At 36.2% G+C, this 13,710-nt stretch overlaps 1 protein-coding gene and 1 long non-coding RNA gene across 7 annotated transcripts in view; both read left to right on the top strand.

Annotated features, from left to right (window-relative positions):
• Window positions 1–13,710, top strand: part of LOC145728561 (protein sidekick-like) — a 60,559-nt gene that overhangs the window by 9,512 nt on the left and 37,337 nt on the right. The window lies entirely within an intron of this gene.
• LOC145728567 (uncharacterized) lies at window positions 2,259–12,706 on the top strand. Of its 2 annotated transcripts, none has more exons than XR_014178121.1 (4): window positions 2,259–3,259; window positions 4,777–4,811; window positions 4,879–5,026; window positions 12,460–12,706. It is a non-coding gene; the product is annotated as an uncharacterized LOC145728567 (long non-coding RNA). The 2 variants fall into 2 exon arrangements; XR_014178120.1 differs by lacking the exon at window positions 2,259–3,259 and adding an exon at window positions 3,318–3,738.

The raw sequence follows: 13,710 nt of genomic DNA, 5'->3' as shown, positions 1-13,710 counted from the left end.
GCAACTGGCTTTTACACTATTGCAAGCTTAGAATGGCATTACCAACGTCACGTGTCACCAATCAGCTTTCGAGTTTAGCGATCGTAGATGTAACGACCGACCTGGATCGGTGACGGTTCGGTAAAGAAACGAGTTCGCTTTTTAGGAGCAACCAAAAAAACTAATCAATTATCTCCCGATCTCCGTCAAGGACCTATTTTGTCTGGATAAAAACTCTTGCGTACGGGCGCCTGGAGCTGGCAACCACCTGTTGGGCCTGCGGCCCTTTTGGCTTAGTTATTACCACTTGGATGCCGGCGTCGACGATTATTTAATGGATTATCTGGAGAGAGTGTGCCGGTACTGAATAAATAAACGTCATTCAATAATATGATAATTGTTTACAAGAAAAGTAAAAATTTAAGAATTAGTGTATTAAGGGATTTATTTGGCTAAAACATTTTCTATAAATAGAATAGAGCCTTGAATAGGGTCGCAGGTGGTTACGATATGACCGAAATTACCTTTGGTAAGCCGGAGCTTTCTCGTTACGGCCTACCGACTACGTATTATTATCTTATTACCCGAGTAAATCATTTTCTTCTCCCATGTGGCGAATTCAAAACAAGACATTTTCCAGTTTCAATTTTCCTTTGCCAATAATGACCGGGTTTTCGTTTTGCCATTTTCCCCAACCGACTCCACAGCTTGATTACAATTTACGGACTTTGCCAATAATGTACGAGTGGGTTTTAGCTTCAGCTTTTAAGGTACACTTCCGATCCATTCGTCTTTTATTTTCAATAAAAACACCGCTTCTTATTCCTTTGGACCTCGTAATTCTGGTTTATTTGCTCTCACACCAAATGAAAAGACACATTCCTAGAAGCTTAATGTATTGTCGACAGCAGTTTCATTGAAATTAATGATTTTGATTGCCAAATTGAAACTGATCAAGATGAAGCAACATAACCGTTCCAGGTATCTCATTCTCTAAGGTGTGACTATTTGACATTGCAAAACAATGAGCTGTATACAAACTGGATGCCCCACAAAGTAAAAACTTAACCAGGGAAAAAAAATCAATTTCCAGGACTATTAAGATACGGTGCAAGCAAATGCAAATTATAAGTGCCACTATATGAACCCCATTATTCTTAAGGTTTCCTATAACCCCACCTGGACGTTGATTTATGCGTTATTTTTACTGTTCAAGAGATGGCAATAAAGATAAACTTGAATGCATTATAAATGCATATGAGCAAAAGCGGTGTAATTATTAAAAAAAACTGTTGCCTAGTTTCTTTAGTTGTTCTGTCACTATACATTTTCACGTATTGCCCTGAAAAATGCATCTGTCCACAGGAAATGCTTACGCAAATTTTTCCTTATCTTGTAATCTAATTTTGCCGCTGACCTTTCAGCAAACTCAATTTCTGTTTTGAAAAATTTCCCAGCTTAAAAAAAAAATCAAACCCCACGTAGCCCATTCAAGCTTAATTTAAGCCTTCCGAGGTGTACAACCCAATTACCTTTGTGTAGGTAATTAAATAATAACGATCAACATGAGGGCTTTAGGGTTTTTTTTTACCTTTTATGGATAAGCCACGGAATTAGGTTAGGTTGTCTCCCTGGGAGTTTTTTTCCAGTATAAATCGGATTAAAGGTTTTTGTTGAAAACTACTAAAAAGTTAGTAGAAACAAAACACTACAAAAACTACTTGAAAGTTTATCTCAATTATTCAGATAAAAGTTTTCAAACTGATAAGAACGTAAAAACAGTTATCTGATTTTCAGGCAACATGACGCATCCAATTTATTTATAACTCAACGTTTTAAATTTTAAAATGTCAACCTATCCTATAAGCGCTTTAGGAATCCCTCATAGATTTAGTGAGATACCCTAGATCGGTCACAGTTTATTAAGTAAATTATCTCAAACTTTTTTTCCTGTCTCCATAAATATTTAATTTTCATCAATTTTCTTTCACTAAAAAAAAGAAATTATTGGGGTTAACGAGCTCCAAGGGGTGAAATTCAATTACCAGTTGCGTAAACAATTATTGTTTGCCAATTTCTTTGATTTTTTTTTCCAAAACCGTGGTAAAGCAACACAATCTAATCTTCGTTATACGGTAAATATGAAACTTTCAAAACGAACTTACAATGCAGTCGGGTAACATTAATCTCAATATTATCTTTATGCAACGTATTTAGCGGGAGTTTAAGCGCTAAAAGGATTTTAAAAAACCCAACCAGTCTAGTAATAAAGGCTTTATTTTACACAGTATTAGTTGAGTTTTCATTACTGAGAGTGCTTTGCGGAGTAGCTCAGACAATCACGTGTGCTACTGTGAATTTCTTTACGGAATTGTCACGTGACTAGTAATTTTTATGTTACATTTTAAATTATTGTTAGTTTGCCACAACTCCCTATTACAACAGGCTTAACAAGGCAATTTAATTAACAGTTATCAGCTTATCTTATCATGAACAGTCAATGTTAGTTCTGACACACACACACAGGTTAAGTCGTAAATAACGTTAATTTTGGCGTGGAAATTAAAAGAAACTTAAAGCCCAACCGACTAAATAAAAATAATCATTTCTACTCCTTATAAACTTAATCTACATTAGATTTGATGATTCAGCTGAAAACGGGCACTTCTTTCGCACTGTCCGAGGTAATTTATCCCAACAATGGATTTTATGTCGGCCATTATGTTATTTTCGCGTTTCTTTTTCGTACGGCTCCGAACCAAGCCTGGGACCTATCCTGGGTGGAATTTATTATTATAATTCCACAATGGAATTTAGCGCAAATTACATGCGGCGTGGAAATTTATTATCGTTTTCCTAGATCGTATCGTGGGGCAAAGGGACGAAATAAAAGTTATCATCTACATGCAATTACACTGACTGGAATAAACGAAATTAAATAAATGTAGTGCTAAGGGCAGTAACATGATGAATGAGGTATTTGCCTGGAACAATTTAATTATTAAAAAAAAAGCGTTTTTTTAAATGAAGGTCACGTGACAATTTCCTACCAGAAGCCATAGCAAACACGTGACACTTTTCCAATCGAGCACAGATGACAGAACTTGATGGATTCTGGGAACTGTCAAAAATTAGTGAAATTGATTTAAGGTTATGTTTTATGGCCCTCAGTGTAGTTTTTATTGAAAAACACCAAATAAACGTTGAAACAAAGTGCTAAATGGTGTATTTATCTCATAAATGTGAAAACCACGTTAAAAAAACATAAATTTGCAACCTGGTAAGTACGTTTTAACTCTCTCTTGTCCCTACAATATTAGCTACTGTATACTACTACATAAAGTTCAAACCAAATACACCGGAGGTCTATGACATAATAATTGGCTTGTTTCAATTTTTGCTTTAAACAAACTCACTCTAATGGTTGGGGGTTTATGTTCCCAGAGCCCAACAACAATGGTTGATTAATTTAAAAAAAAAAAGCGTTTTTTAAATAAAGGCTATGTGTCACGTGACAATTTCCTACCAGAAGCCATAGCAAACACGTGACACTTTTCCAATCGAGCACAGATGACAGAACTTGATGGATTCTGAGAACTGTCAAATATTAGTGAAATTGAATTTAAGGTTATGTTTTATGGCCCCCAGTGTAGTTTTTATTGAAAAAAAACCAAATAAAAGTTGAAAAAAACGTCCTAAATGGTGTATTTATCTCATAAATGTGAAAAACCACGTTAAAAAACATACATTTGCAACCTGGTAAGTACGTTTTAACTCTTCTCCCTACAATATTAGCTACTGTATACTACTACATAAAGTTCAAACCAAATACACCCGAGGTCTATGACATAATAATTGCCTTGTTTGAATTTTTGCTTAAAAAAAACTCACTCTAATGGTTGGCGGTTTATGTTCCCCGAGCCCAACAACAATGGTGCCGGCAAAGTCTTCATCGCGCTACCATCAACCAAGTGGTTGACCCCTCAAGGACACATTCTTCCAAGGAAGCCAACCGACAAGAACGACATCCGGTTACGTGTGCCCATATGAGATACCTGAACCTTGTCCGGTTGATTACAGTTGTGTGTCGTTTTTGTGCAATATTTCAGTTATATTGAATCTAATCAAAACAATAGAGATGGAGATTACGTAAACCAGCATCAGTGGCGTGAAACAATGGCGGGTCCAGTGAACTCCCTAATTAAAAGAAGGTTAAAACTTCCTGTAAAGTTGTTAATGAAATTTTCTGCTCAACAAAGTATAAAACCACCATATGCACGGATAAAATGTACTTAAGGAATTTGCTGGTTAATATGTTAGCAAGTAACGTTTTGGATATTACAACTTGATAGAAATTAGAAGACAAATTGGTGACTGAGTACTGAACAGTTGTAATTTTCAATGTTCAGTTTCATAAAAACCGAGTTAGGAGTTTGCTGAACCCGAGCAAAGTGTGGTTGCGTAAATCGTTTACATTTTAAAAGCTAAACGACCGTTTACACCTCTAAAGTGTGGTACGACAAAAATTACAGGAGTTTTATGGAGTTGTTGGTGGAAATCCGAACCCATCACGTTCGTTGTTGAAATTATGGCCGTATAATTTGTTTGCCTACTAAAACTGGCCGTATTTATGGGATTCTGTCATTAGCACGTAACATAAACATAAAGCAGATTATTGGGTAATTTGTACTGAGCCCAGACCAAATAATGGTTATGTGCTGATATAGGGCGATAGTTTCCTAACTAATTTAAGTAACCGATAATCGGATCACTAATCGTGCTTTCTTTCTTTTTCAGGTGAGCACAAACCTAGAAAGCGTTAAGAGGCCGTCGTAAGTAGCATTAAGTAGGATTTGCTATTGTGTCTCTTAAAAAATTGCTTTGTCGTTACTTAAGTAGACGGTGGAGGAGAAAAGGCGTGTACACCGTGAAATGTCAGCATAGTTGAGTGGCAAGGCTTTGGGTTTTGTCTGTTTACTGTTTGAACGCGATCTGCCAGTCAGTATCAATTCCAGGCCTGTGCAATCCTGAAACTTACTTGGGACAGGTGATATAAAACAAAAGAACAATGACAGTCATAGTTAGTGATTGGTCAGGAAAAAGTAGAATGCTGATTTTTCTTGACCAATCACAAACGTTTTTTGCTGAAATTTACTCGAATACTACACATGTGGGGTCACCATTAGACTAAATCAAAATGATCACGTGACACCTGCTCTTATGGAAAAACAGTATGAAACGAATAAGGGTTTAGGTTCTGTTATAAAGTCGTTCGCGTGTCACGCGAGCGCTCATCCGCAATAAAAGGGGGTCCATTTTAACCAAACGACGCCCGTTTAATTCGGTTAAATCGCATTTAAACAAGATCGTAAATACCCCGAATAACAATATTGCACCAGGCGCAAAATCCGTTCGGGACGCCCGTATTGTTCTTGTTTGTTGTCCGCAATAATGATGCGCCCTTCGGCGTCCGCGTAACTGTCACTGGATTAACCCGGCTTTAGGGTTTTTTTTGATGAATTTTCCACCCTTTCCCATCATTTACCTAGCAGAATGGGATTTTATTAATCCCGCTTGTCGTACGTGTTTATTTGTCTGGTTAATTATGCGGTCGCCAGTTTGTGGATTGATTTTTTGCTTGTTTTTAGGTAGTAAAATTTGAAAACACGATAAAGTGATCAGAGCGTCCGGAACAGGTAGATTATTTATAGTGCACAGAGAGTGCAAGCCAACAATTTGGTTATCCAGTTTTGAAATGAGCTTGAGACGTCCATGGTTGTTAATTTTGACAGATGACATCTTTCACTTCAGTACAACCTACTAGAACACCTTGAATGCAAATTTAAAGGCGTTAAGCTCGGTTTTCATGTATCCGGTAGTGGATAGGAAATTTAATGAGGATTCCAAAAATGTGCTTAAAACTGTCATTTTCACACCACAAATGGGTTTTACAGGCGATTTTGCCCTTGACTGTCCTTTCAAACTGTGTTTCTAGTAGTTCAAATTTTGACACTGTTTTTCTTACTGACTATACTCGATTTTTTAGTGTTTTTTTAGACTATTGGATAGGAAATTTAATGAGGATTCCAAAAATGTGCTTAAAACTGTCATTTTCACACTACAAGTGGGTTTTACAGGCGATTTTGCCCTTGACTGTCCTTTCAAACTGTGTTTCTAGCAGTTCAAATTTTGACACTGTTTTTCTTACTGACTATACTCGATTTTTTAGTGTTTTTTTAGACTATTGGATAGGAAATTTAATGAGGATTCCAAAAATGTGCTTAAAACTGTCATTTTCACACCACAAATGGGTTTTACAGGCGATTTTGCCCTTGACTGTCCTTTCAAACTGTGTTTCTAGTAGTTCAAATTTTGACACTGTTTTTCTAACTGACTATACTCGATTTTTTAGTGTTTCTTTAGACTATTGGATAGGAAATTTAATGAGGATTCCAAAAATGTGCTTAAAACTGTCATTTTCACACCACAAATGGGTTTTACAGGCGATTTTGTCTTTTACTGTCGTTTCAAACTGTGTTTCTGTTAGTTCAAACTTTGACACTGTTTTTCTCTCTGACTGTACTCAATTTGGTAGTGTTTTTTTAGGTTAGTGGATAGGAAATTTAATGGGGATTCCAAAAATGTGCTTAAAACTGTCATTTTCACACCACAAATGGGTTTTACAGACAATTTTGTCCTTGACTGTCCTTTCAAACTGTGTTTCTAGCAGTTCAAATTTTGACACTGTTTTTCTTACTGACTATACTCGATTTTTTAGGGTTTTTTTAGACTATTGGATAAGAAATTTAATAAGGATTCCAAAAATGTGCTTAAAACTGTCATTTTCACACCACAAATGGGTTTTACAGGCGATTTTGTCCTTGACTGTCCTTTTAAACTGTGTTTCTAGCAGTTCAAATTTTGACACTGTTTTTCTTACTGACTATACTCGATTTTTTAGTGTTTTTTTAGACTATTGGATAGGAAATTTAATGAGGATTCCAAAAATGTGCTTAAAACTGTCATTTTCACACCACAAATGGGTTTTACAGGCGATTTTGCCCTTGACTGTCCTTTCAAACTGTGTTTCTAGTAGTTCAAATTTTGACACTGTTTTTCTAACTGACTATACTCGATTTTTTTGTGTTTTTTTAGACTATTGGATAGGAAATTTAATGAGGATTCCAAAAATGTGCTTAAAACTGTCATTTTCACACCACAAATGGGTTTTATAGGCGATTTTGTCCTTGACTGTCCTTTCAAACTGTGTTTCTGTTAGTTCAAACTTTGACACTGTTTTTCTCTCTGACTGTACTCAATTTGGTAGTGTTTTTTTAGGTTAGTGGATAGGAAATTTAATGGGGATTCCAAAAATGTGCTTAAAACTGTAATTTTCACACCACAAATGGGTTTTACAGGCGATTTTGTCCTTGACTGTCCTTTCAAACTGTGTTTCTGTTAGTTCAAACTTTGACACTGTTTTTCTCTCTGACTGTACTCAATTTGGTAGTGTTTTTTAGGTTAGTGGTGGCGGCAAAATTGATGGCGGCCAAATTATGTAAACAACGACTTTGAATGGACAAAACCCGCCTGGATTTCACTTGAAACGTGTAGACTGGACCTTTTAAGAGTTTGTTTTATGTAAAACATCCTACCAGCCATACGGTATTTTCAATATTTCGGTTGACAGCAAGCAGTCAAATATAACTGAATCCAATGGCGTACCGTGTTGATTATCGTTGACGTTTGACGCGTGACGTACTCACGTGACTTAATCATGGAAAATCCATGATTAAGTCACGTGATAAGAGAATTGAGATGAATGCTGTAAATTTGGACTGATTTAAGCTAATTATAGGCGCCTATTGTTGAAAATTTAGTGCGGACACGACAATCGTAAGATTAAATCATTTCGTTTTGGGGGCAAAAAGGGCATTTAGGCCAATAATACCAGATTTCGGAGGCGAATGTAATTAATGACTCGTTAAAACTTTATCGCTCCCGACCGATGGTTTTGGGGGGGGCAACCTTCCTCCCTTTAGTTGACGTGGCTGGAAATAAACTGGCTGATGGATTAGTCAGTTTTCCTGTCACCTATTATACATTTATGTGCTGCCTGAAGGCAAGAATAAAAGTGCCAATTTTGCAAATTGATTGGCCACCACCTTATTCAGGATATTAAAAGTTTGTGGCCGAGCCAAGAAATAAACAGATTGTTCAGATTGTTCTATGTTATGCAGAACTACTGCGAAGCTTTGAAATTGTTGCAGTGCATTTCTATAATTCCGCTTTGACTTTGTGATTCAGGGAAAATATAGTGCAATTTAAGCTTTGAACCGAAAAGAGACATTCTCTCTGAGTTTTGATGTTTAACTCACAGAAAAACTGACAGACCGTATTAAAACTCAATTAAACCGGGATCACTCTGTATCAGTTCGAATTAGCCACAAGACACGACGGGGCTTCCGTTTTTTTGAAGTCTTCTTCCTTCTAAAATTCTTTGTCCCGGTTTAATAATTAAGAATGATAAGGTGGAAATAATTGAAATTATGATTAAATTTCTTATCTCGATGTGGGCATTTCCGCCATGACTAAGAATATTAATTTCGAGCTAATGAATTATTTTCTTTGTCCTTGCATAAAAGTTTAAATTTTACCTGACAAAAAAGTGAAAATATTAATTAAACTTCGTTTTTCTCTATGCCGTAACCCTATTTTACCGCATAATTGGGTGTAATATTAAATGGCGTGTTATAATTGATAGTCATATTGATTTTGCTCTGTAAGTTCGTTATCCAACAGAAAAAATTTGATTAGAAGGCCATTCACTAATTGCCCTTAATTTCAAAAATGTCACTCTTAAATAAAATTTTTTAAAATTTATTGAAATTTTGTTAGTTGTGTTGCCAACGTGCACAAGTCGACAAGTTCATTCTGCTCTGTACTTAAAGAGGAGAATTTTCAACAAATTAAGTTAGAAGCCACTAAAACCACTGACCAATTGCCCTTAATTTTAAAATGGTCACTCATATTGTCAAAGCTGAAATGTTAATAAGATTTAGTTAACAAAAAATAGTTAAAATAGTAGTCTCTCACTCAAGTTGCACACAAATGACATTTAAAAATCTTCTCATTTGACAATTGACATATGAATGCAAAATGATGCAACCCAGTGGTTTCACAATCCCATCCCTACTATTCTGTCGTTTGACTGTCAAATTAATTCATATCCATCCTTCAAAACATGTCCTGACAATTTGCCCGTCAAAGAAATGTATGTTATTAACTATCTTCTCTTTTCTTCACACTTTTGTACATAATCCGAATAAATGTTGATTTGGCAAGCATTTTAAATAATCCTTCTCAATTTGAGTTCGTTCGTCCAATCTAGGAACGAACGTTTGGTTCGTTTCCAGTTAGCAATTTGCCCCTCTCGTCTGTCGTTAATTAAGTGCATTTGCCAGCAATTCGGGACCCATTTTCAAACTAGTTTTAGACAGCACACGAATTCATTGGCGTGGATTAGGTTTCATTACCTCGGGGCTGCGAAATCACGGAAACTTCCCCGTGATTTCAATCCGGCCCCAAAAAAACTCAATTCATCTGACGTGGCGTTTAATTATTGTTTTGGAGAGTTTGTTGTTGATTAACTAATTTTGGAGTCGTCCGAAAAGTTGATTAATGATTGTTGCGTGCTGGTGTCGTTTATTCAGCGTAGATACTTAATTTTTTAGGTTATGCAGCTCATCAGTTTAGAGGTAATATAGTTTTCAAAAAATACTGATTAATTGCACAACCTATTTAATGGTGTAATGCACACATGGGGGTAATACACATAATGAAGTTCAACTACTAGTAAAATAATGATATTTCAATATTTGCTGAATTAGTTGCTCCTATTTTGTTGTTTCTATTCACTGGTGTAATTACTCAGGTTTTAATTAGAGTTAAATAATAATGAGGTTACCCAAATAAGCTCAATAATTAGTTGAACACTAATAATGCGCACGAAAAAAACTAAAATTAGTTCACCATCTTGTCACCTGAAGAACTTATTCAATCTGACAGTACAATCAAATTGAATAAGTGAAATATCCTAACCTTTCCAAGGAAAGGTATCCCAAACACATTCTTTTAGAATTAAGCGAGTATCCCTTTTTGCCCCCCATAAAACAGATATGGACAGGTGAAAACGGAAATGCTAACTTACAGACCCTTGTATCTGACCCTCCATAAATTAAAATGTAAAAGTGTAAGAGTATTTTAGGATTCTGTACATCCCAGCAGTTTTTTATCCACAATTTTCCCATTTTTTTCAATTGTCCTTATAGATTTAGGCACTTTTGTTGACTACATAATAAACTGAACCGACCGAGCCTCTCCCCTTTTGATTCATACATCTGCACGTAAATTTAACCTTTACATTATGATTTAAGGTTTATAAAAGTGAATTGCGTATAACGTTTTACTCTTATTGCTGACACGTTAACATAAATCTGGTTGGCCTTCGAATGGTTAGTCAATTTCTGGTTTTACGGTATTTTAGTTCAAGTAAGTTCTGTTTAAGCTGCACTGAAGGTAAAAAGCTAATATACACGCTATGACGTCACACTTACGGTTACGGCTACAATTTATAATTATAAACCAAGCCAATCTACAAGTGTCAATCTATGTAGTGTGAAAATGACAGTTTTACGCACATTTCTGGAATCCCTATTAAATTTCCTATCCAATAGCCTAAAAAAAATATCACTAAATTCGGTACAGTCTCAATTCTCTTATCACGTGACTTAATCATGGATTTTCCATGATTAAGTCACGTGAGTACGTCACGCGCTATCCTCGACCTCAATGTCAAACGTCAACGTTAATCAACACGGCACGCCATTGGATTCAGTCACATTTGACTGCTTGCTGTCAACCGAAATATTGAAAATACCTTCTGGCTGGTAAGGGATGTTTTACATAAAACAAACTCTTAAAAGGTCCAGTCTACACGTTTCATGTGAAATGTCCATTCAAAGTCATTGTTTACATACATTTTGGCCGCCATCAATTTTGACAGCTCGACCCTGAGTTTTCGCACTCTAGATGGCAAAATTCGTTTATTTTTTTTGGCTGTGATTGGTTAGAAACAGTTTTTTTTTGACCAATCGCAAACTACAAACAGATGCTTCATTAAAGTGCGACACTAAAATGCTTAAAGTAGCGCAAAGAGTTTCGAAAGTAAAAATTTTATTAGCCACGATAAAACCCTTAAACAAGGCACTTGGCACGGTTTGACGAGCCGGCTAATGCATGAATAAAAACTTTCGGAAACTTTTTAAATTTTCAGTTAAAACTCGACAGTATTGTCCGTTTTCCTCGGCGTATCGAAACGATAAATCATTCAACGTCAAATTTAAACACTATTTTCACCTGCCGCATTTTTCCTATTACTCAATACAGAATTGAGGAATTATTAAAATTTTATTGAATCAAATAAATCAGTTTTTAGTGTAAAAAGCACACGCGTCAATCCAATCGTGTATGTGTGGTTGCATATTTAATAATTTGTTTAGTGTCAATGGACTTTTGACAGATGACAGATTATGCGTTAATCAACCATCTGACTGGTGCATGGTTAAAACAGACGTTATCAAAAGCTCTCTTAAACGATCAAAGTAGTAAAGTCGTGCCATATGCCCCCAAAATGCATGTGTAATCCAGTCACTTGCTTCTAAAAATACCAACCCCGAGTACGCCCGTAAATCTCTTTTAGGTCTGGTGCATACTTACTATATCCGGCTTAGCGCCCCATTATTGCATCCCTTGCACTGTTCGAATAACAATCGGTCTTTCCCCAGTTAACTCTGTGTAATAATATAGAGTTTTCTGCCACTTTTTTTACCGGATAATAAGATTTTTCCGACTACATTCTAGAAATTCGAGAAGTTTCAACAGGTTCTTATTTTCTTGTTAGAGCCGGCGTATTTTTCAGTCAACAAACCGGATACTCTTTTTAAAAAGCGCGTCGTAATGGAGACGAGAACTTTATTAGACAATCTGGAAAAACTGAATTTTGACGCTACTGAAACAAAACATCATGAATACTGAAGGAAATTGAATATTACATAATTTGTGGCCCTAGAATTAGAACGCGATTTCTCCTTAATAATTCAAATTACACACCGACACTGACAGTTTGTATTATTATGATGGAAGGTCACGTGAATAATGAGAGACTGTTGGTAGTTTGTGATTTGGTGCTTTTTTGGACCAATCACAAATTATCCACAATTTCATAGCTTGCCAAGATGCATTCGCTTAGACGTCCAAAGCAAAGCCCACTCTGTGATGTAATTTGACGGCTCGTCCGTTCGTTTGCATGCTTAGGAGTAAATGTGACAGTCACATGGCGTGGTTATCACAATGGCTGATTGATTTCACGTGACATTAAAAAATTATTCCATAGAAATATTAAAAACCAAGCTTTTTCAGCTCCAGTTGGTTAATGATGAGAATATGAACAACTGTTGTCGATTTCAACAATGGGTGCGCAAAGCAAAGAGTGCGGAACAATTGATTGACAATTTGCCCCGTCCGAAATCCGCCCTTGGGCAATTCACATACGGGACCGATTGCGGACGCATTAAACCACCATTGTGTACTATATAACAGGATATAGATAAGGAGGGTGTGAAGGGTGTAATCCCCCTTGTAGCAATAAATAATCATAATATGGCAAGTTGGCGTGTGAGTGGGTTAGTTTCCTGCTCCATTTAAAATAGCAAAAAAACTAAAAATGTTTTTGGGCCAAGTTTGCAATAAAATGGTGGAGTTAGTGCTGCCAAGGAAAACTTTAAGATAAGCAAAATTGAAATTAAATATTCAGACCAGCCGGACGCTGAAATATTAAAGCGTCCTACAGGATTTGTCGCCGTTTTATTTTTCGGGAAAAAGTTTTTTTCGTAATAACTTTGAAAATTGAAATGGGAAAAAATTCGTCAAGTTATAATTTCCGTTCGCGATTGCTTGTGGGAAAAAAACAATTGGGTCGCAACTGTTCCTTCCAACCTAAAAACCATAAAAAGATAAGTAAATTATTACTGAAAAAGAAACTTTCTTCTGGCAGAAGAAAATTTGACAGTTACCACGTGAGAGCACTCAATATTTAAAATGTCATCCCACGTGATATTTTGAATTTTAGGACATTCCAAAAGCAAAACCAACGTCATCGACAGTGACTAGGCAGGATTCGGTTTTCACAAGGGACTTGATAAATGAATGAAACCGACTTCGTCACAGCGTTTTTTTCCTCTGTACAGACACGGTTTCGAATTACGAATTACATTATTCCCAAGTCGCGTTTACCACTAAAGCCATCTCGGTCTGAAGATTGAGTAGTCGGAAAAAAATCCTGATTATTTACGATGAGAAGTGCTTTTCCAAATGTCAAATTCCTGCACGGCCGGAAACATGTAGTATGGTGAGAATTTATAGAGGAAAAAGATGTCCAATCTATTAACTCGTTTTCGGGGATCGTGCAGGAAAAGGTAACTTTCCTCACCATCAGGCAGATTGAGATGAATCAAAAGCTTTTTAGTTGATTACGTTGCCATTTAGCTTCGTTACTTCTTTATATTATTTCGTGTAGGATTAACGACCGCCACGGGCGTCATAGACAAGTGAGCGAAATTTATTTCACTAAATTGATACTTAGTGTCGCACGTTTTAGAGGTGTAGCAGTCG

The sequence above is a fragment of the Ips typographus genome, linkage group LG4, assembly GCF_016097725.1.
Source record: "Ips typographus isolate SLU linkage group LG4, UJ_Ityp_2.0, whole genome shotgun sequence".
NCBI classification, from domain to species: Eukaryota; Metazoa; Arthropoda; class Insecta; order Coleoptera; family Curculionidae; genus Ips; species Ips typographus.
This window is presented reverse-complemented; position numbering and strand designations above follow the sequence as displayed.